General features: G+C 35.0%; 1 protein-coding gene across 1 annotated transcript in view; it reads left to right on the top strand.

The window, feature by feature from the left end:
• The window catches only part of PLXDC2 (plexin domain containing 2), a 459,765-nt gene that overhangs the window by 352,474 nt on the left and 86,030 nt on the right, over positions 1-21,261 (top strand). The gene's annotated exons all lie outside the window — the stretch shown is intronic.

The raw sequence follows: 21,261 nt of genomic DNA, 5'->3' as shown, positions 1-21,261 counted from the left end.
GTGTGTGTGTGTGTGTAGAAAGATTGAAAAGGAAGAGAGTAGTAGAGAGTGTGCTCAGTAGTCTATAGGAAGAATGACAGCTGCTTGGACAAGGATGATAATTATGGGGATCAGGAGAGATCAATGAATGTGAGATATATTTGAAAGGAGACAAATTACTAATGGATTGGAAGTGAAGAAAGCAGGAAGGATAAGAATCAAGGCTGCTTTCTAGATTTTTATTTGAGTAATTTGGTGGATTCTGGCATTCATTTTTTGAGATAGGTAGGATGGCATAAGAAATAGAGTCTGGGGTGGGGGGAAATAAAGAGCTTGGTTGGGGACAAGTTCAGTTTGAGATGTCTATCAGAATTCAAGTGGAAATGTTGAGTAGGTGGGAATATATAAGCCAGAAATTTTGGGAAGAGGTTGTGGCTGGACATTCAGATTGGAGAGTCATTATCATATAGATAGTATTTAAATTCATAGGGCTGAGTAAGATCAGCTATGCAGAGAGTGTAAATTGAAAATAGAAGAGATTCCAAGAGCTAGATAATAGCATGGCATAATGAGGTATGATGCTAATTTTTCATTATATAAAATTATTTTTTTTAAGATTTTATTTATTTATTTGACAGAGACATAGTGAGAGAGGGAGCACAAGCAGGGGGAGTGGGAGAGGGAGAAGCAGGCTTCCCACCAAACAGGGAGCCCGATGCGGGGCTCGATCCCAGGACCCTGGGACCATGACCTGAGCTGAAGGCAGACGCTTAATGACTGAGCACCCAGGCGCCCCTATATAAAATTATTTTAAAATACATTTGCATACATGTCTGTATAGACAGAATACCTCTGAAAAAACACATTAAGAGATTGAGGACAATATTTGCCTCTGGAGACAGGCATGAGGATGAGTATTACTTTTTATTATGTACTCTTGTGTATAATTTGAATTTTTGCCACATGGAGTTGAAGACAAAAGGAAGAATCAACAAAGGAGAAATGAGAGAACATAAATTCAAGGGCAGAAATGTAGCCTTACTCATTTTAGTGTCTTCCACAGCACCTAACATCATGCCTAGACTAATACAGCCATCCAACTCATACAGTTGGACTGATACATGCAAATGATCAAGGCCAGAAATTTGCACTTTCATGAGATTTCTAATTGGTCACTTTAGCTGTTCCCATCCATTGACTTTGTCAGTATCAACCCTATGGCTATAGTAAGGACTAAGCTGATGTTTAGCATAAAATGTCAATATTTATAATTAAGCAGGTTGAATACTGGGGAGTTAGTCTCCTGGTGTCTCAGTTTTAAAGAATTTTCCTCATTTTACTTACTTAGCCCTGATCAAAGTCATAGAACTACAGGTGAAAATTTGGAAATACATACTTTCCATGATTCTACTCATCAAAAGAATAAATAGAATAGGTAAATCCCTACTAATGGTAAAGACATGTAATTACTGAATACTAGTATCACATATTTACTTAAGAAGATATATGAGATGAGGGAAAAGTGTTTTTGAATAACTGTTCTATATTTGTTTTGACCTGTTATTTCTATTACATTTCCTTGAACATACTATGGCACTGGCTGTTATTTTTCCACTGAATGAACTGAATTTCTTTGCAGTAACAAAAAGAAAAATAGAAAAAAAAGTATGTGTAGTATACTTCAAAAATCTTAAAGTATATAAAGTCAGAGATAGTGGCCAATAATTCATTAATGATGGAAAATGTATTATCAACCTAAATTAATTAAGGATGAAAAATTCTTTTTATATGGGCACAGCTAATTTTTTTTGAAAATAGAATGTACTCATCATATGCTCATTTAGCTTACAGAAATTAAACTACCTAAGTTTGGGAGGAGAGAGAAATGGAGAGAACAAATTTAAATAATGCAGCCAATCCAACCTTTCCCCAGTCAGTAATCTTACGCTTCTGAATAGGAGCACCAAGGAGACTTGAATATACCTATCTCCTTCGGTTTTATTTTGATGTACCCCTAAACACATAGGCATGTTTGCAGGATTGAGTGTAACTTTAGGGTTTAAGGAAACAACAGATATTTTTCATACCACATGATCCTAAAATAAAGCCAACAACTTCATCTACAATCAGCCAAAATCCAACAGTCCATACTGCCACTGGAGGAAGAAGTAGTTTTATTAAAAGAGTGGCAGGCTCCTGAAAGAGCTGTACTAAGGGAATTTAAACATATTTTGACCCAGTGTGATTTTTACCTACTTACTCACCTCCATATCTAGCCCTCAAGTAAGGTGCAACTCCACTGTAATCCTCAGAGGACCATATAAAGCATTCTGTTAGTCTGATTTAGTTGTAAGTCTTAATTTAGTCCAAGATTTTAAGATTGAAAAGAGAGGATCAGAAAACCCACAATTGTCGAATGACATTCCATGTATTCTTAGAATATATGGCCCACTCTGAAATTTGTAAGATTAAGATTAATCAGCAGGGTATAATTATACCTGCTTAAATGTGCCTTTTATATCCTGGGCAAAACCATAGCCTATAACCCTTTTGAGAGTATGGTCGAAGTTCATATTCGAGGCTACTAGTATACTACACATTTACATGACTCTTTCACATAAGGAAATCCATTGGCTTTGGTGATAAGGTGTAAAGTCCAGATCTAATAAATAGTAGCTATTTGGGAAGTCCAGCAGCCCTGATCCAAAATTAATTATAACTGTAGGCTTATTACCATGAATTGGGATAAAATAAAGTTCCACTCTGAAATGCACTGAATTTCAGATGGACATTTAGAACTCACCAAGCTTTAAGAATTTTAAATAAATTTTTGTTGATCTATGTTTCATATGCTAACTCTCTTTCAAGCTGAAATCATCTCCATCTGTTTATCAGAATTACAGATTAGTAATATTTTGATAGCTGAAAATGTTACCATTTTCAATAAACTGAATGTCAGGTTTAAATGCAAAATATGAAGTTATTTATAACTAACATAATCTATTTTTGTCTTTGATAGAAAGTTATATCCTTACTGAAATATCAGATCCAACAGAATTATTTAATTGATGAAAAATTAATTGGAACGCTTTATTGTCATGCTGCCTAGTCATGATAGACAGGAAGAAGAGAATGCTATCATTTCTGATTGAAGGCATCAGAAACAGTTATCTTTAATTATATACTCAGCAGCAATGGTAAGGTCTGAAAAGGCCTGAAAACTGGTTTGAAAGTGGTGAGCCCAGTAGCCCAAGTCTAGACCAAATGAGTTTCTTTCTCTTCAGTGAGTTATTACATGTATTGGGTTTTCAGTGTCAGGGAGAACCAGCCAGCCAAGGTTCAGGAGAAGCCCAGAAGTGAGAAAGCATTCCTCCATTATTCAGAAGGAATCAAAATTCCCTAAATGCATAGTAGAGAGGCATTCATGTTTTGTTGTTCTAAGTGGATTAGACTGGATGTCTGAATACCTAATGGCCCAGCCAGCAGTTAGCTGATCTTGGACAAATCAATAAACTCTTTGACTTTACATCCTGAGATGTGAAATACATATCTCATCTAGACATATTTGATTCTTGTATTCTTTAATTCTGAGTGGCCCTAGGTTCAGTAATTTTTAATTATTAGTACAGTTAAAAATTGCCCCAGGAGCCTGTTAAAATGCAGATTTCTCTGAATCTCACCAAGGGATTCATAGTCAGTAGGTCCAGAGTGGAGTCCAGGGATTGAACTTTTCAATGAACCTCTTCAGGGGATCCTGAAGTAATCTGAGACAAGCACAGTGGAAAGGCTGATCTTGTATCAATGGGCTGAGAGTCTTGTGAGCCTGCAGTGGTTACACCAAAGTTGTGTGAAAACAATTATCCTTACTTTGGAATAGAGAAATATAGAAAAAAAAAATTGAAGATAAAAATATTTGTTTTTAAAATCCATTAGGAGTTAATGAAATAGGTGTTGATAAAAGAAAGCAAGTTTTTGGATAAGTACAGTGTATGCAATAAATAAATGAGGAGATTTGGGAACACTGTTAGCTAGTTAAGATCATTGGAACATCTTTGATTTCTGAATTTTTATTAAATCACTGCTACTAAAACAGTGAAGAAATTCACTGTTCTAAAGGAACTAAGGTGCTTCTAGAAATTCCATACAGCCAAGATAATTGTTTTCAGATGTGCAATGTTCATAAGAGGTAAATTGAATTTGAATTTATTTTAGTGCAATTTATAATCCTTTCAAATTTATATAAACAATCTTAGCATGTTAATTAATTAGCATGTTCTGAAATACAGCATAAAAAATTGTTCTTTTAAGAATACAAAATTAAAGTCTATTTTTTCTTTTGAGCATTCCAAGCCTAGCTGAGGTGTACTAATTCTTTTTGTGTGAATTAATTATAACAGTGTAATAAGCTATGATGTTATTTTATCCATTACAGAAAGCATTTTGAAATATACTCTGATATAGAGAATAATTTTGAAAAGATCCATAAGATACTAGTAACAGGGTTGACCTTTGGGGAAACTGCCATGAATTGGAAATTGTCATAAAGAGAGATTATTACCATTTCATCATATTTCCTTTGGAAGAGTTTGAATTTTTGTCACATGTACATATTACCTATACTGAACCAATCAATCAACAAACAAATACATATTTGTAAAACAAAGTTATTTTAACTCATCCGTTTACGTGTTAAAATAAAATAACTAGGAAATTTTGGATACTCTTTCAGAAAATTCTGAAGTTAAACTTTCAGGAGTAGAAAATTATCAATTCTTTTTTTTTTTTAAGATTTATTTATTTATTTTGAGAGAAAGAGAGATGGAGAGAGAGAGAGAGCCATGCATGTGCACACAGGGGGAGGGGCAGAGGGAGGGAATCATCAAGCAGACTCCCCACAGAGCCTGGAGCCCAATGTGGGGCTTGATCTCCTGACCCATGAGATCACGACCCATGGGATCAGGACCCAAGAGATCACAACGTGAGCCAGAACCAAGAGTCGGACGCTTAATTGACTGAGCCACCCAGGCGCCCCTTATCAATTCTGAATATATAGGCTGCCTTTCTTTCCTCTGGAGAGATGACATTGGATTTATTAGCCTTTTGGATATAAAACGCATGTAATTCTATTTATTTTTTTAAAAAACTATTGAACTATGTTTTCGTCTATCTTTTCATCTATCAATCATCTATTTTGCATTTTGGCCTCGTCTCCTTTTTGCCACTGGCCATCTGCCAGTCTCTGAAGATGGTTGTGAATACAGAATAGGCACCAGCTTCCTTTTTTCCAAACTCAAAAGCAACAGGTGCTTGAGCCAAGTCTCCTGATAACCGAGTCCCACCTGAAATATCAAGGCATTCTTTTAAGTTGTCTTTGATTTTCTAGTCAGTGAATGCTATGTTTGCGTTCCATCTGAGCACCATTTGGCAAGCTAGAAATAAAATCTGTAGAATTATTTAGTATCACATCTGTTTATAGCTGCTTTTTCAAGATTAACCAAGTGATTTTAAAGTTTTACCTATGTTTTAACCAGCTGTGGTGACTGCACTTTATCTGGTTATAATTTGGAAAATTAAACGTCAACAAATGCAACCTAAAAACATATATGGAGTATCTAAAAATGGGGCATTTTAGTGCTAAATTACATATTCCATTTCCTTAGCTTGCTTGCACTAATGTAGTAATGAGTTCCCCTGGAAATAATTAAAAGTTAATTGTCCAAGAATGAGATTGATTTTGTTCAATTTAAAAACAGTAGGTGCTAAATTATTATGAAAAAAATATCCATAAAGAACAAGGAAATAAAAATTTAAAAGCAAAAAACAAAGTTCACAGTTAACTTCTGTTAAAAAACAATTGACATGACTGTTGAGTATCAGGGAGCCTCAGATTAATATTCATATTGAAAAGACTGACATTATGGTAAAAAAGAAAAATTTTAATAAGTAGTTTATGGTTTAATTATTTGTTTTGCCGGGAATCTAATGTGAAAATATAGAAAGACATTCAAAATACAATGTTTGTACTCCAGCCAGCTCTTTAAAGACTTATGTAAGAAAATGATTAAAATGTCACTGACATTGGATGTCATTGGATAGGATAGTTTCTGATTTTTTGCTTTCTGCTAAAATCTACCCGCAAGAAAAGTTGAAATATGACTGTGTCCTATTTCTTGGTATAAACATGCTACTTAAGATATTTATGAAATTTTCTAAATGCTAAAGAGTTTATTTACTGTCAAGTCCTGAGTCAGAGATACAGTCTTCCTACCCAGAGTTTTGAGGGAAATTCTATGATAGGAATTCTGTCATTGGTGGAAAAGTGCAGGAAATACAGTAATTCAGCAATGTGTGTAATAGTCCTGTTATTTCTTTGTTTTTTTTTAAGATTTTATTTATTTTATTCACGAGAGACCGAGGCAGAGGGATAAACAGGCTCCCCACAGAGTAGGAAGCCCAATAGGGAACTTGCTCCCAGGACCATGAGATCATGACCTGAGCCGAAGGCGGATACTTAACCAACTGAGCCACCCAGGCGTCCCTATTGCTTTGGTTCTAAGAACATCTAGGTAGTGCTACTCTAAAGATGTATCTTTTTATATAATTATAGCAATCTGACTAAGCTGTTATCCATCATTAGGAAAAGCGAAGAAGGGTGTTTCAGGATAAAATAAGATTTATTGGTTGAACAAGATTAGCATTCAAATTTTCCTTTTCTGTGCTACGATGAAGGGGATTTGCCAATTCTGGTTTAGTGAGACTCATTTTTTTCTCCTTCCTAGAGGGCCACTTTTTTTCCGCCTCTCATCTCTAGAATGTTTCCTTCAGTGACAATTCACAGTCAAGGGGGTATGATTCTCCATGAATCATGACCTTGGCTGCAACAATTTCTAATGATAGGCTGTCCTAAAAATACACAGGTTTTATATTCCTAAAATAACATCTCTGACCACCAGATAAGACCTCTGTATTGACCTGTACCCCGATCAAAATTCGTTTCTCCCTTCCCTGCGCTTTGTTAGCACACAGGTTTATTTTATCTTTGCGCAGATTTTCTACCACTGCTGCTGCTGAATCACATGAGCTTTGAAAGCAAGGACAGGGGTTTGTTTTAAGGGTGAGAATGCTTTACATACAGAGGTGCTTAACAATTCTAATAGCTACGTTTTATTCTGTATTTACTATCTGTCAGGCATCACACAAAAGCCTTCATTTCCACTAAAGTCTTTTAATTCTTTCATCTCATCCAATCCTTGGTCTGTAAAGGACCATCCAGAGGTAAGTGTTCAGTTCCCTGTTTCATAGATTAAGGAAATGAGAAATGAGGAAGGTTGAGGAGCTTAGCCCACGTCACGGAACTAGTAACTAGTTTAAATCCTGGTGGAGCCAGCATTTAAAATAAAAGTTTTTTTAAAGATGGAAGGTTGGGGAGATGAAGGAAAAAAAGAAATGCTAGGGTTGAAATTTCTTCTTAAGGCTTCCATGCCTAGTGTTAGCACATGTAGCTTTGCTAAGTAATCCAAAGCTGATATCCATCAGGAAAGGGGAAAAGGCCCTTCCTTTGCCTACCAAAAGGGTCTTATTAGCTAATTTACACTAACCTCTTTCAAAGCTTATTTGAGTTGTTTGTTGTAAAAGACACATACAAAGTTTCCTTTAACAATAATTGAGGTTGTATTTGTGCAAAGTGCACAATTGGCAAGACAGAGTCCTCAGGGAAAAATAAATAAATAAAAACCAGGAATTGGGAGAAAGTAATAAAAATAGCACATAGAGTTCTAATGGGGAAAAAGGTTTGTGAGTAATCCATTAAAATTGCATACAGCAAAAATGGTGTATAAAGAATTTATTTCTCAGAGGAGAATTAGTCCTGTATCGCTTTTTTCTGTGTCAAGTTTTCTACTCATCTATCAAAGATGGAGTATAAATAGACCTCTGCACCACTTCAGACTCATGCACTCAGTGTATGAAAGAGACGGTGATCCTTGATGCCGTATTTCAAAGGCATGGGTATAAAATACTTCAGAGACTTAAATTTTAGTATGCAAGCTTAAACTTAGATAGTCTCAAATAGCCAAGTGAGCAAGAACATGCACATGAATGGAGAGAAATATATAAGAAAACTTGACCTGAAAGGCTGACTGTAGTCGAACACAGTATTTGTAAATAGAGATGCCTGCAAAGTGTGAGCATCAGCTATGCTCCCCAAGTCCACATGCACAGTTTTCTCTGGACAGGCGGGCGTAGGCCTGTTGTCCCCATGCCCCATTTCTTTCTGTCTCCTCCCCCTCTCAAAAGCGTACCAGTTGCCCCCTAAGTTCCACTGTCATCTTCCCTAATACCACCTTGGGAATCCTAACTGCATTTGTATATTCAGGACCTGAGGCAGAGGTAGAATCCCTATATTAGTTCCACTATTCTCCATAAAGGAATTCCTGGGAGATAGACCATACGGCCCCACAAGCCTGAAATATTTATCTATCTGCCCTTTTATAGGAAAAGTTTTCCAGATCAATGGAAGACATATAACAAATACATTTAACGGAAAAAATAAAATGTGTATTCTGAATAAATTATCTTAGAAGCAAACATTGACTATCTGGTTATGTCACTGAAGTAACAGCGACACTGGGATAAATCAGATAATTCTAATGATTGTCACCGTAGGAAACAATGGGCAGTAAATGAAGGACAAGGTCAAACTACCATCATAGTGTGTAAAAATAAATACTAAAAAAGATTTTGAAGACCAAATTGATGGATCTTGTGAGCTGAGAGAATAACGTGAAGATTTGGGTCTAGATATCATTCTGCATTTGTTTGTATAGCTTTTGCTATAAATATTTTTTTTAATCTGGCTTAAAAGGGTGTGCTCTGAAATACTAAGCCAGTTTCATTAAAAGCAAATCTGAAGAGAAAAATCACATATCCAAGAATGTTTCTGTTAACATAAGGTGACACTAACTGTATTTTATGAAGCAGAAAATTGCTTTACACCCAAATTCTTAAAATCCTTCTCTCTTTTTTTTTTTTTGCTGCCTTTAATAAGACATAGAACATTTGTACACATGAGCTGTGTAAAATTCTAATAGAATTAGCATTTAGTAATTTGATCTTTTATATGCCTGGCAAATCTGATGTAGAATAAAGCAAGGAAATAAGAAGAACACTATTTTATGACCAGAATCATTCCCTAAAGTGGAATGAATTTACTAATACATTGTTGGTAATCTGCAAAAGGAGCCAGTACAATCTTAGAAACAGACCCTTCCAGGTGACCTCACAGATTTATCATGAGGAGAGAATAACAAAAACTTAAAAAGAAAACAAAGCCTTACATACTAAAAGCCACTGCTAAAAATATACGTAGTATTTTTTTTAAGCATTGATATTACAACTAACACTTCAAGAGGCAACTTGAACTAAGCTATATATACATGTATTTCAAAATTGTCTCACATGTAGTTTTAAAATAATAAGAAAATCATTGAAACAACTCTAGAAGTCTTAGAAGTGTTTCCACGAAAATCAATTTACTTTTACTTGGAATTATCACTCTTAAGACTTTAGAAGATGACACTGAATTTACCATGAGCTGAAGATACAAATGGAGACATACAATGTTCTTTAATCAAAATAAAGTGATGAAAGGGAACAATGACTCTTTTCAAGGTTGAATGATTAATGTAAATGAATATGGGCCACTACATGTGTATAAAAGGTATTCTGTGTTAACTCAGATCCTAGAAAAGTTATTTCACAAATATAATATCTTTTGAAGAATAAATGCACATTATCAAAAAATCATTAAACAAATATCTTTTAAGAAACAGTGTTCTGCTGGTCAAGCACTATTATCTGACATTAAAATGCCTTAAATTACATCTTCTAGGCACATGCAGAGAGAAAAAGAAAAAAACTGCTTCTCTTCTTGGAGTTCCTGTCAATATTATATTATCATATTTTAAATGAGCTCATAGTACTTGTCTGAAAGGTTTAATTACATTGTAAAATACAGTGATAACAAGCCTAGATTAATTAATGGGGTGAGGTGTACAAATGATTTAATAAAATGATTTTCAACCTTTTTCTTCTCAAGCAGGAGAAACATTTTTGAAAAATGAAACTCCAAATACAAAACAGATAAAATTAGATCTGGCTGGGGGTTCACAGCCACGCCCTCCATCTCCTTCTCACCCAGGACATCAGTCATGGAAGGCCTCTGCAACACCAAACCCTGAGCTCTGGGCAAAGCTTGAAAATCTGTGATTAATGCAGGTTTTCCTGGTTAGAAATACTAACCTTCCTAATCCAGCCATTCTTTCCAAAGATCATTTGCAAGGACCCAAATCTACTGTGATTAGAAACACTTTATCTCTTAAGCAATGAGAGAGACAGACAGAAGAGAGAGAGACATGGAGTTGTCTGGATCGGATTATTGGTGACTCTTCCTGAAAAGACGGTGACACATGTAATGGCCTCTTGTATCCCTTATAGTCCTTTCCTAAACGTTTATGGCTCAAAACGGGGGTAAAGTTCATGCTATGGTTCTCTGAGAGACTAGAAATGCCATCTTCATCTGTTTCTCTGCAGACGTCAGCATTCTCAGTAAAATTGTGAAGCTGTTTTACATCAAAAGTTAAATTACGACAAAGACCTCTTTTTTTGATGAGACAATTGGCTCATCAAAGGGATTTCTAGTCCCTTGCCAGAGTCTAACTTTGTTATCTTGGCAGAACAGAGGTGACTTGATTCATGCGTCGTTGATGTTCCTCAGGAAGGCAGACAACTCTGAAAGACCAGGAGCCATTAATCTGAGCACCATGGAATAAAAATTTATTGGTGAAAGGATAGCATTTTACTGAGGCTCACAGCACACCTAAACCCATAAGTCTTTATGTTCCTTTTTCTGAGCCAACCTCAAAGTAAAAGTCACTGCTCTGTCCACTTTTATGCATTTGAAAGTGCCATTTAAGTATAACACTTGGTATGAAATCAGGAGATTTTAAGAAAGGGTGTCAAAAATTGGAATCTTGAAACATCCAGTAGTTTTATTTGTGACTGTTAGCTTCAATGGCTCACAGCCATGAGGAGCAATCTTTTTTTTTTTTTTTTCCTTTACCACAGGATTTAACTCTCACTTCTATTGTAGCAAGATAGCAAAGTTGAATGCTTGGCACGAAATATTTAGATTCTGAAAAAATTGATTCATCAGAAAGAGAAGATTTCTCCTCTTTGTTTAAGATCCTTTGCTTTTGTGGCTAAAGAAGCTGGGTCAGGACTTGGAGAATATCATAGATTTCAGTTTTGAAACTGATTCAGTTCCAGTTACAATGCCTTTTTATTTTTTCAGTAAACACTTTTGATAGTGCTAAGTGCAATGGAGGGTAAAAAGGCATAAAATAGCTCACATTTATCAAGCACCTACTATGTCAAACACCGAAAGAGCGCTTCATCTATATTATCCTGTTTAGTTCTCACCAAAACACAGGGAAGGTTGATTTTACAATCTCCATTTTACAGAAACTGAATCTCCAATAATAACTTGCTATTGCTCACAGAGTTAAGACCTGAATCCAGTTTTATGTATGCAATTCTAAAACTCACGCGCTTTTCACTAAATAATATAGCCCTAAGTTTTTGCAGTAGTCAAATGCAAATAATTGTGAGGAATATTGCCAGGCTGGGGTGAGAATTACATAACTGACTGTCTTTAAACACATGTCAACTATTAACTTGCTCCAACACTGTAACCTCGACTTCCTTCCCCTTCTTTTCCCCATATTCCCATATTAAATGAGACAGTGTTTTGCTTTGTTTTTCTGAAAGTGCCCAGTAGCCTGTTGAAAATTATTAACCAAGTTATTAATTATTAATTCAAGTCTAGAGACTCCATTACTCTTAGTGCCTGGATTCAGAAAGAGAGTTGAGTATGGCAAGGGAAGTTTTCTTTTCTAATGTGATACAAGGGGCTGTGCTCCCAGTTTCTTCAGGATGTGCTAATATGTTGCCCAGATACAAGACCCCAAAGCTGCACATTTAGTTAGGTGGAAAATAACATTGTTTTTTGAATGGAATTCTCATTTTACAACCATACATTCTAAAAGCTATAAAATTATTAATTTCACTCTTAGAAATAATTACCAATAATATAATCTTTCTTTCCTAAAATAAAAACTGTATAACATCTTATTCATGTATACATAATTGGAAGAAACAAAATAAAACTATTTAGTTGTCTTAACAGTCTTCCTTCAATTACCATTCCTCAGCCTCAGATTATCATTTATCTTCTTTAAAAGTTATGGTGTTTCTAAAGGAGTTGGAAATCTCTCATAAATAAGGAACCAAATTGTTAAAATGTGTTTTCGGCCAGACTTATATTAGTTGCCAAAGACATATTTAAGATCAGTCAGTGAAGAAATATTATCTTCATCATGTTGGGATAACAAGTTTGATCTTAAATGTTAATAGCCCCAGGTAAACTGAAGGCTTCATCTCTAACTGTATAACTTTTATTGGATAACAAATATTGTGTCCTCAGGCTAGGAGCTGTAACCTTGATTATTCACTTGGGAGAAGAATAATCCTCCATTGTGGCACTTCCTTTAGAAGGCAGTGTGGGTTAGATCTCATAGAAGGGAAAGCACCAAGGAAACCCCAACAGCTACTCTCCTCTTCAAATCGTAGAGCAGTTTAGTTCTGAAACTGACTATGTTGACAGATGCTGTATGACCATGGATGCCTGGTTTCATGTGGTAATATGTACCATCTCAGGGTTTTAAAAAGAGGAATACCTCAACTTTAATCTTTTTGGTAGCCTTCAATTTCCACCCCACTCAAAAAGTTTACTCATTTAAGTCTAAACATTTAACCCTAAGATATTCTTTGGGTTTCTGCTGACTTTTTCATTCTATTAGTAAAATCATTACTTTTCAACCTTCCAAAATCATAATAAATATTACTTTGTATCTCTAATGAGGGTTGTTATGAGTCTCAGCTGTTTACTAATTCTTCTATAATCGGGTATGGCTGCCTTATTTTTGCCACTTAATCAAGCTATGAGTGTTAACTTCTCATTTTACTCTGCACTCATATAGGAAAGACACAAGGCATGAAGCAATTAATAATTTGACATTCTCCCAAAACTTCACTTTCTAGGATTCTAACTTCTCCTTGCCTCTTCAACTGTATAGTACCTTGTTGATTAGAAGAGATGAGAGTAGCCATTTGGTCTTGTTTCTTATCTTGGGAAGAAAGCATTCACTCTTTCATCATTATGTGTGATGTTAGCTGTAGATTACTTATAGATATCCTGTATTATTTATGATTATAGAATTTTGAAAACCCCAATAGTTAGGAATCAAAACCCACAGACCTGAAATAATTAAAACATATGGCCAAATAATAAATTCATTCCATGTTTTAAAGAAATATATTAATGCAATTAATAGCACTGGTAATGAAGATCATTTGCTCATCTTGATAGAGGAAAAAATATTTGATAAAATCTAACATTTTTTTCCTAAGTAAAAAAGCAGATTGAGATAGAAGGAAGTGTATTAACATAACAATAAGCATTACTTGACAACAATGGAAAAAATATACTGAACATTGAAGCCCCAGAGACATTCCAATCAAAATAAAGAAGAAAGGAAGGATGTGATTATTACTGTTATGTAATAGAATTCTCTATTTCTGGTTAATGCACAGAGAAAAGAAACATAAATAAGAGACATGACTATTGGAAAGGAGAAGCAAAGTTATTATTTATAAATAAAGGTACCAGTTACAAAATAACTACACAAAAATCAATAGCTTTCCATGTCAGAAATAACCATTTAGAAAATACAATGATTAAAGCTCTTTAACAATAGCAGAAATAGATAAAATAATTACTAACAAACTTAATGTGTAGGCCCTATATAAGGGAAACAATTAAAGTTTGATGAGGCCCTTAAAAGAACACCTGAAAAAACATTTTATGGATGGAAAGCTAGAATGTAATAAGATGCCAATTAATACCACATTAATTCTACCAAATTCACATAGGACTGCTATTTGGAACATCAGAATGTGATTGTAAAAGTCACAGAAAGAATAAATGAATGAAACTACTCAAGAAAAAGTTTAAAATAAGATCAATGATGGAAGACTTAAAAACTACTAGGTATTAAATTATGTTATAAAAAACTATAATGATGAAATCATCATTACAAGAAGGAACAAAGCAATCAGTGGAAGAGTGTATAATTTCAGAAGTAGAGCTTAGCATATGAGTTTATTATGTAAGAAAACAGGCAGCTCCAAACAATGGGTAAAGATCTATTCAAAAGGGGTGCCTGGGTGGCTCAGTCAGTAAGCGTCTGCCTTGGGTTCAGGTCTCGATCCCAAGGTTCTGGAATCCAGCCCCTGGAACCCCTTGAGCCCCAAGTTGATTGAGCCCTTGGGGCCCCCCATCAGTTGGGCCCCTTGAGCCCCGTGTTGGTTGGTCAGGCTCCCTGCTAAGCAGGGAGCCTGCTACTCACCCTGCTTATGCTCTCACTCTCTCTTTCTCTCTCAAATAAATAAATAAAATCTTAAAAAAATAAAATCTATTCAACAAATGATCCTGGGACTCTCAGCCATCTATTTTAATAAGATTTGTATATTTAGATTTGGTTCTTCACACCATATACCAAAATAAATTTAGAATAGATTAGAGAAGTAAAAGTAAAGAATGTAATAATGGACTAACTAGAAGAGAGTATGGCAAATGTAGTGCCAAATTTAATGCCAAAGTAGTGGAGGCCTTTCTGAGCAAAAAAGCAAAGAAAGAAATCTTGCAAGGAAAGTTTGAAAAACAAACACCACAATGTAAAAATACAAACTGTTGTGTGACCCAAAAAATCATATTTAGAATAGAATGGCAAATTATAGACAGGTAATACAGTTAACAGAATTTCGTGCTCTAGTTCATAGAAATCCTGTAAAAACAAAACAAAACAAAACAAAAACCCAGTCAAATAAAATAGAGAAAATAAATGAATACACTATTTAAAAATGTAGAAATAATAAGTTAATAAACATGTTTTAAAAGTTTATCCTCACCTGTAATAGAAGAAATGCTCATTAAAGTAAGATATATCATTTTTAATCCATCAAATTGCAAAAAGAATGATGATGAATATTTTTATAAGGTTTAAATGACATGTGGTATTCTCATACATAGGTTGAGTAAATTTTTTATAAAACCATATAATGGAATATACGCTGTCATTAAAAATTAACTCTAAAGGGATATTTATGGACATGGAAAAATTTCTAGGCTATAGTATTAACTGTAGAAAAGCAAGCTATCATATGTTATGATTCAATTTGATTAATACATAGGTGTAAGCAAAGGTATATTAAATAAGTCTGGGTGGGAAATGAAATTAATGATATTTTATCATTGAGATAACACCTTCTCTGCCCCATGTAAAAAGGACAAGATTCTGGATATCAGATGACTTGAACCCAGTTTTCCATCTGAAACTCATCTCCAAAACAAAGTTCCTGCATTTTGCAACTAACTGTTCTTACTGGCATTGGATTATGATTCTGAGCTGCAACTAACATCAAGAGCTTTCATTAAGAAACAACAAATTTGGGACACCTGGGTGGCTCAGTCAGTTGGGTGTCTGACTCTTGATTTCAGCTCAGGTTTCCATCTCAGGATTGTGAGTTCAAGCCCTGCATTGAACTCCACATTGGGCATGGAGCCGGAAGGAAGGAAGGAAGAAGAAAGAAAAGGAGGGAGGGAGGAAGGAAGGAAGACACAACAAACTTCACATTCTTGCATATTAGATTGATGTAAAATTTCATAATTTGTCCTACAGTGTTGTCTCCGTAATACATTACTGTGTACTTCGGTTCATCTGTCATTCCTAGCACTCTATGTAATGAGTGGTTCAGGCATGAAAAATCTGGAAAATTTTAAGATCAGGTTTCTCAGTTTTAGAAGAAATGGTTTTAGAAGTGAAGTCATCCATCTCATGCCTGAAGCCAATTAGGAACAACAGGAATGCCCTATATGGGAAATAAGATAGAATTGTTTTACCAATTTTTTATTGAGAATAATTATTATAATCAGCATTTTAAATTTTATGAACTTTTCCAATTACATTTTTTAGTATTTCAAAACAAAATAATTTCCTTATATATTATAGTTTCATACTACCTATCACCTATTTTACCCAATGATAAAATGTGTTATTAGTTATAATCGTGGCTGGTTATCATTATATATCATTATACTTGTCTCTCATCTAAAATACTTCTGCTTCTTTTTAAAACATCTTTCCATTTCTTTGATGCTGCAGGATCATTTTTCATACTTTTAGACTGTGACAAGAAAATTTACTAAATGAACAATTGATTTTTCCATTAAGATAACACACCCTGTTAAATACACATAAGGCTAGCAAGGACCATTTAAATCATGAGACACCTTGATGAGGTATTTGCCCTAGTCTTCAGAATTTTACAGATCTTTACTTTTTATATAATAAACTAGAACAGAGGCCAGCAGACTACAGGAAGTGGGCCAAGTTTGACCCACTTCCTGTTTTTATAAACAAAGTTTTATTGGAATACAACCACACCCATTTCTTAGGAATTTGTGGCTGCTTTTGAGCAGTGGAGGAGGCAAGTAGAACAGAAACTATATAGCCTGCAAAGCCTAAAATATTTACTGTCCCTCCTTTTTCAGAAAACATTTGCTAACTCCTCATCTAGAAACTAATTCCTAACCAAGTCTTAAGATTCTCTGAGGTTTCTTTCCTAAATTCTCTTTTGCAGATATTTCATCTCAATGGTGAAACGACATGTGTTTAATTGTGCAGTAAGAGATGCACTTTATGTTTAACCCTTATGTATGCATTTTAACACTTACTCTACTTCCTTCACCTGAATACATTACCCTTGCAAAGTAAGTCATATTTCTGAAACCCTTTCTATAGAACTGAGGTAAGTTAGAAAGAGACAAAATTTACACTTTAATCTCTGGATTGGAGGGATGCTGCAAGCCAGGAGAGTATTGTTTGTTTTCTAGGCTGCCTTATTGAATGAGGTTCACTTAACAAGGCTCTTGGGGGCTTTGAAATCAACACCCCATTGAAACTGAGTGGAGAATAGTACAATTAATTTGAAGTACAGCTCTCATCAATTTGTTTTGGAATTAGGTAATGCTGAGACAAAGGGAATAACATGAAAATAAAAAAAATGGAAACCTATCGTGGTTAGGAGTTCAGACTTTATTAAAATCAATTTTTGAGGAATATTTACAAAACCACGTAATCTCTGTGTGTTTATAAATATTGCATAAAGATTTGACCCAATTTGAAAGCAACTTAGATTTTTCTCTCCTAAGATTCTGTAATACTAATTCCCAAATGTGATGATAAAGGACTTTAAGTATAGAACACATTTCACATTAATGTGGTACACAGAATTAATTCCTAAATATTTTCCAAAATGCTGTCTCTAAAATGAAAATCTCACTCATTTTCAACAATTGTCGACCTAGTTACACATATACTACAAAAACATATAGCGGTATTAAAAACAGCTGATATTTACTAAATGTTGACTATGTACCAAACACAATTTTAGTCCTTAGATAACCTCCCTACCTCATTTTACAGATGAGGAAACAAGCTTAGATAGGAAAAATAACTTGCCTGAGATCTCATTCCTGTTTGTGCCCAAGCCCAAATTCTAACTCTAGCAGTTTGACTCCAACCCCCCTTTGAACCATGTACTCCCAAGTCTAAAATAAGCTAAAAGCAACCAATCGGAGTATAATAATAGACCCTAGCACTTGATTTGGGGGGGCACTGAGAAGGGGTTGTTGACTCTTAGTGGGGAAAAAAGGAGGTGCTTCTCAGAAGAGACAGGCTGGAGTTGAATTGGATTTACTAACTAGAGACAAAGAAGGTATTCCAGACATAATTAATAGCATGTTCAAAGGCAAAAATGAAAGAGCACAACACATTCAGGCAGGGGCACTAAAGGGCATAAGAACAGCTCTTAGAAGATGGACAGGAGACGTGGGAAGGGGCCTGCCAGTGGACATTTCATACAGGAAATCAGTGGTGTTAAAATTCAGTGTGGTAAGAATCACCTGGGGTGCCTTGTTTACAGTGAAAATTGCTGGACCCAAACTGCCAGAGAATCTTATTCAGCTACATTCATGAATTTGCTTTCAACAGGAATACTAGGTGACTCTAGTGTAGGAGAGAGCGTCTTAGCTAACAGTGTTAAGAATGTCAGGAAATTAATATGCTGGAGTATGATATGGCTAATATCATTGGGTCTTAGAAAAAATAATGCAGCAGCTCAGTGGAGAGAGGAAAGTGTTCGTAAGGGGATATTTGGTGTTTTTTTAGAATTCAGAAATAATATAAATGTGATTTTTCTTAGGGACTTGTAACACACACAAACACACACCCTTTGTTTATAATTGCTTTCAGATGCAATATAGATTAGAGTTAGAAAGAAGACTAAAAATTCAGTGTCCAGTTGTGTTAATTTTCTAAGGCACTGTACATTACAAAAATGCATGAGTTTTCAAATCAAATGTTTTCATGTTTTGCCATTCTCAATCCTTCGTACCCTAGCAATTAGTAAACTGCAGATCAGCTAATAGTGAATCAGTTGTGAATAAATGAATGAATTACTTAATCGAATCACATATTTTCAGTGGAACCTAATTTCACAAAATATAACTGGGGGCTTATTTAATAAATCAAGCAAAATGCACTGTTTCTCTACTTTTCCTAGGATTAATTTAACAATTGGGCTAATTACTTAAGATGAAATTTTGGCTGACCCGTAAATTTAAGATATGGTACTGTCTCGTTAAAATATAAAAGTTATTAATTCCCATTGGCTTTGAATACATCTGGAATAGAGTAAGTGAAGGCAGACTGCATTTTAAAAATTATCTGTTCAGTTTATTTACTTGTAGCTCTCAAAATGACTTGTGATTAGGTGACTCCCAAAATATATTTTTTTTAGAAAATCAATTGCAAAAGGAAATGTCAATACATTTTTCAATATTTAAACAAACTCGAAAGGACAAAAGGAGAGGAGGGAACAGCCATCTACCTCATCTGGAATTAAAGAGGCTCCAAATGTCAGAATCTCTTTGGGTAACCAGAGATGGCCTTGACCAACTGGGGATTCTCAAACTTGGGATGCCAGATCACACACTGATGTTTATTCCACACTTAAGTTTATTCAACACAGATGGTAGGCATAAAATAGCAGAGCTCTAATGGATCATGTTTGGGCAAAATGATAGATACGGTCTTCTTTGTTGACAGTAGAGATGTTTTCACATTCCACTTGAATTAAATTATGCTCATCCATGCCATGGTACATAATCTCTGGCAAGGATTCTTAGAAAAAGTCATCATGTAGACTCATTGCAAAACAAGTGAAAAAAAAGTTGCAAAGTAATACTATAAGAAAATATAGACAAAAGTTGAATGACCTCCATTACTTTTGAAAAATATGTAGGTATCTATATTAATATTCATCAATATGGATTCATATATTATATATAAATATATACTTAGCTATTAAAATTCAGGGGTTATGTAAATCCTTAGTTTTAACAGATGAGCAAAATATTTTGAATTTCTAGTATGAAAAAGAAATTATGTGTTAGATATACTAGGTATGACTTTATATGATACCAGTCCTGACTTTAAAACGTTCACAATTGGGGCATCTGGGTGGCTCAGTTGGTTGAGCGTCCACCTTCGGCTTGGGTCATGATACCAGGGTCCTGGGATGGAGCCCCGCATGGGGCTCCCTGCTCAGCGGGGAGCCTGCTTCGCCCTCTCCCTCTGCTTCTCCCCCCTGCTCGTGCTCTCTCTCTCTCTCTCTCAAATAAATAAAATCTTTAAAAAAAAATTTTTTTAAATGTTCACAATCAAGTTTGGTAAATAAGACATACGCACATGAAGTTTTATAAGAAGGGGAAAAATTACATAGTAAAATAAGATGTGATCAGAGCAATTATGAAGCTTTATCAGATAGAATGGACTCCAGGTAGTAATATCTGGGTCTTAAAAATATAAATGGACTATAGCTGGTTAGATAAGGAGGGCAGAAAATCATTCCAATCAAGGAAGACAGTAGGACTGAACAATATCTTATTAAGCCAATGTTTGCTGATTTAGACCATTTAGAGATGACATAGGCATACTGATGTTAGGGGTTCACAAGCACACATTCGGGTTCACTAATTAACCAGGATTCCCAGAACTCCAAAAAGCTGTTATACTCAAGGTTGCCATTTGTTATAGCAAAAGGATACAGATTAAAATCAATGAAGGTGAAAAATACATAGGGTAGAGTCCACAAGAGACCAGGCACAAGCGTCCAGTTGTCTTCTCCCAGTAGAGTTGTACAGATAGCACTTAAGTCCCCCAACAGCAATTTGAGAAAACACATACCAAGTGTTGCCAACCAAGGAAGCGTACCCATGCTTTGGTGTCCAGAGTTTTTATTGAGGGTCAGAGAGATAGGTATGAATTTCTTTATGACTATTCTCATCTCTAGTCCCTAGCCCCTCCAAGAGGGGCTAGATCTATTTCACTTCACTTACAGAACAACATCGTTCAAAATTAAAACATATTGCTGGAGCCATGGTTGTGTTTTCAGATTGATGTTTCTTTCATGTAATCACATTTACTTCAATGAAAATGTTGAAATTGAATAGCTATAACACCAAACTGTTACAGCATGGCCCTAGTATCCAGGTGAATAAAAACAGCCATTCAGCATAAAGCATATTGTTAGCATAAACTATCTTGCATAGCCTTACATCCAAGATATACAAAGCCACTTTTATCAGATGAGATATTCCCAAGGGCTTGGAGGTTATCTCCTGGGAACCAGACAAGGGTCAGCTCTTTCTTTGGCATGTGAGGGTTTGAACACCCCAAACCTGCTGAGTTAACCCTTTACTGCACAAAGGAGAGTTTGAGTGACTATGGGTCTTAAATTTTTTTAAAAAAAATAAGGAAAACAAATAAAGAGATCTGAAATCCTAAAAAAAAAAAATGATACCTGCAAAAAAATTGTCTATATCCATTTGTTTTGATGATGAGAAAAAAATGTATGAGTAAAAAGAAAACCAACTTCATAGAAAAACAATTGGCCTTACCTTTGCTTGGGGACCCAGGTGTTCTGCACCATGTAGTGGGCATCAGTAGAGTAATTTGTTGCCATGAGTGATCTTAACACCAT

This window comes from Mirounga leonina, unplaced genomic scaffold (genome assembly GCF_011800145.1).
Source record: "Mirounga leonina isolate KUSES-001 unplaced genomic scaffold, KU_Mleo_1.0 Mir_175, whole genome shotgun sequence".
NCBI lineage: Eukaryota > Metazoa > Chordata > Mammalia > Carnivora > Phocidae > Mirounga > Mirounga leonina.
The sequence above is the reverse complement of the archived record's forward strand: the minus strand, read 5'-3'. Positions and strand labels throughout refer to the sequence as shown.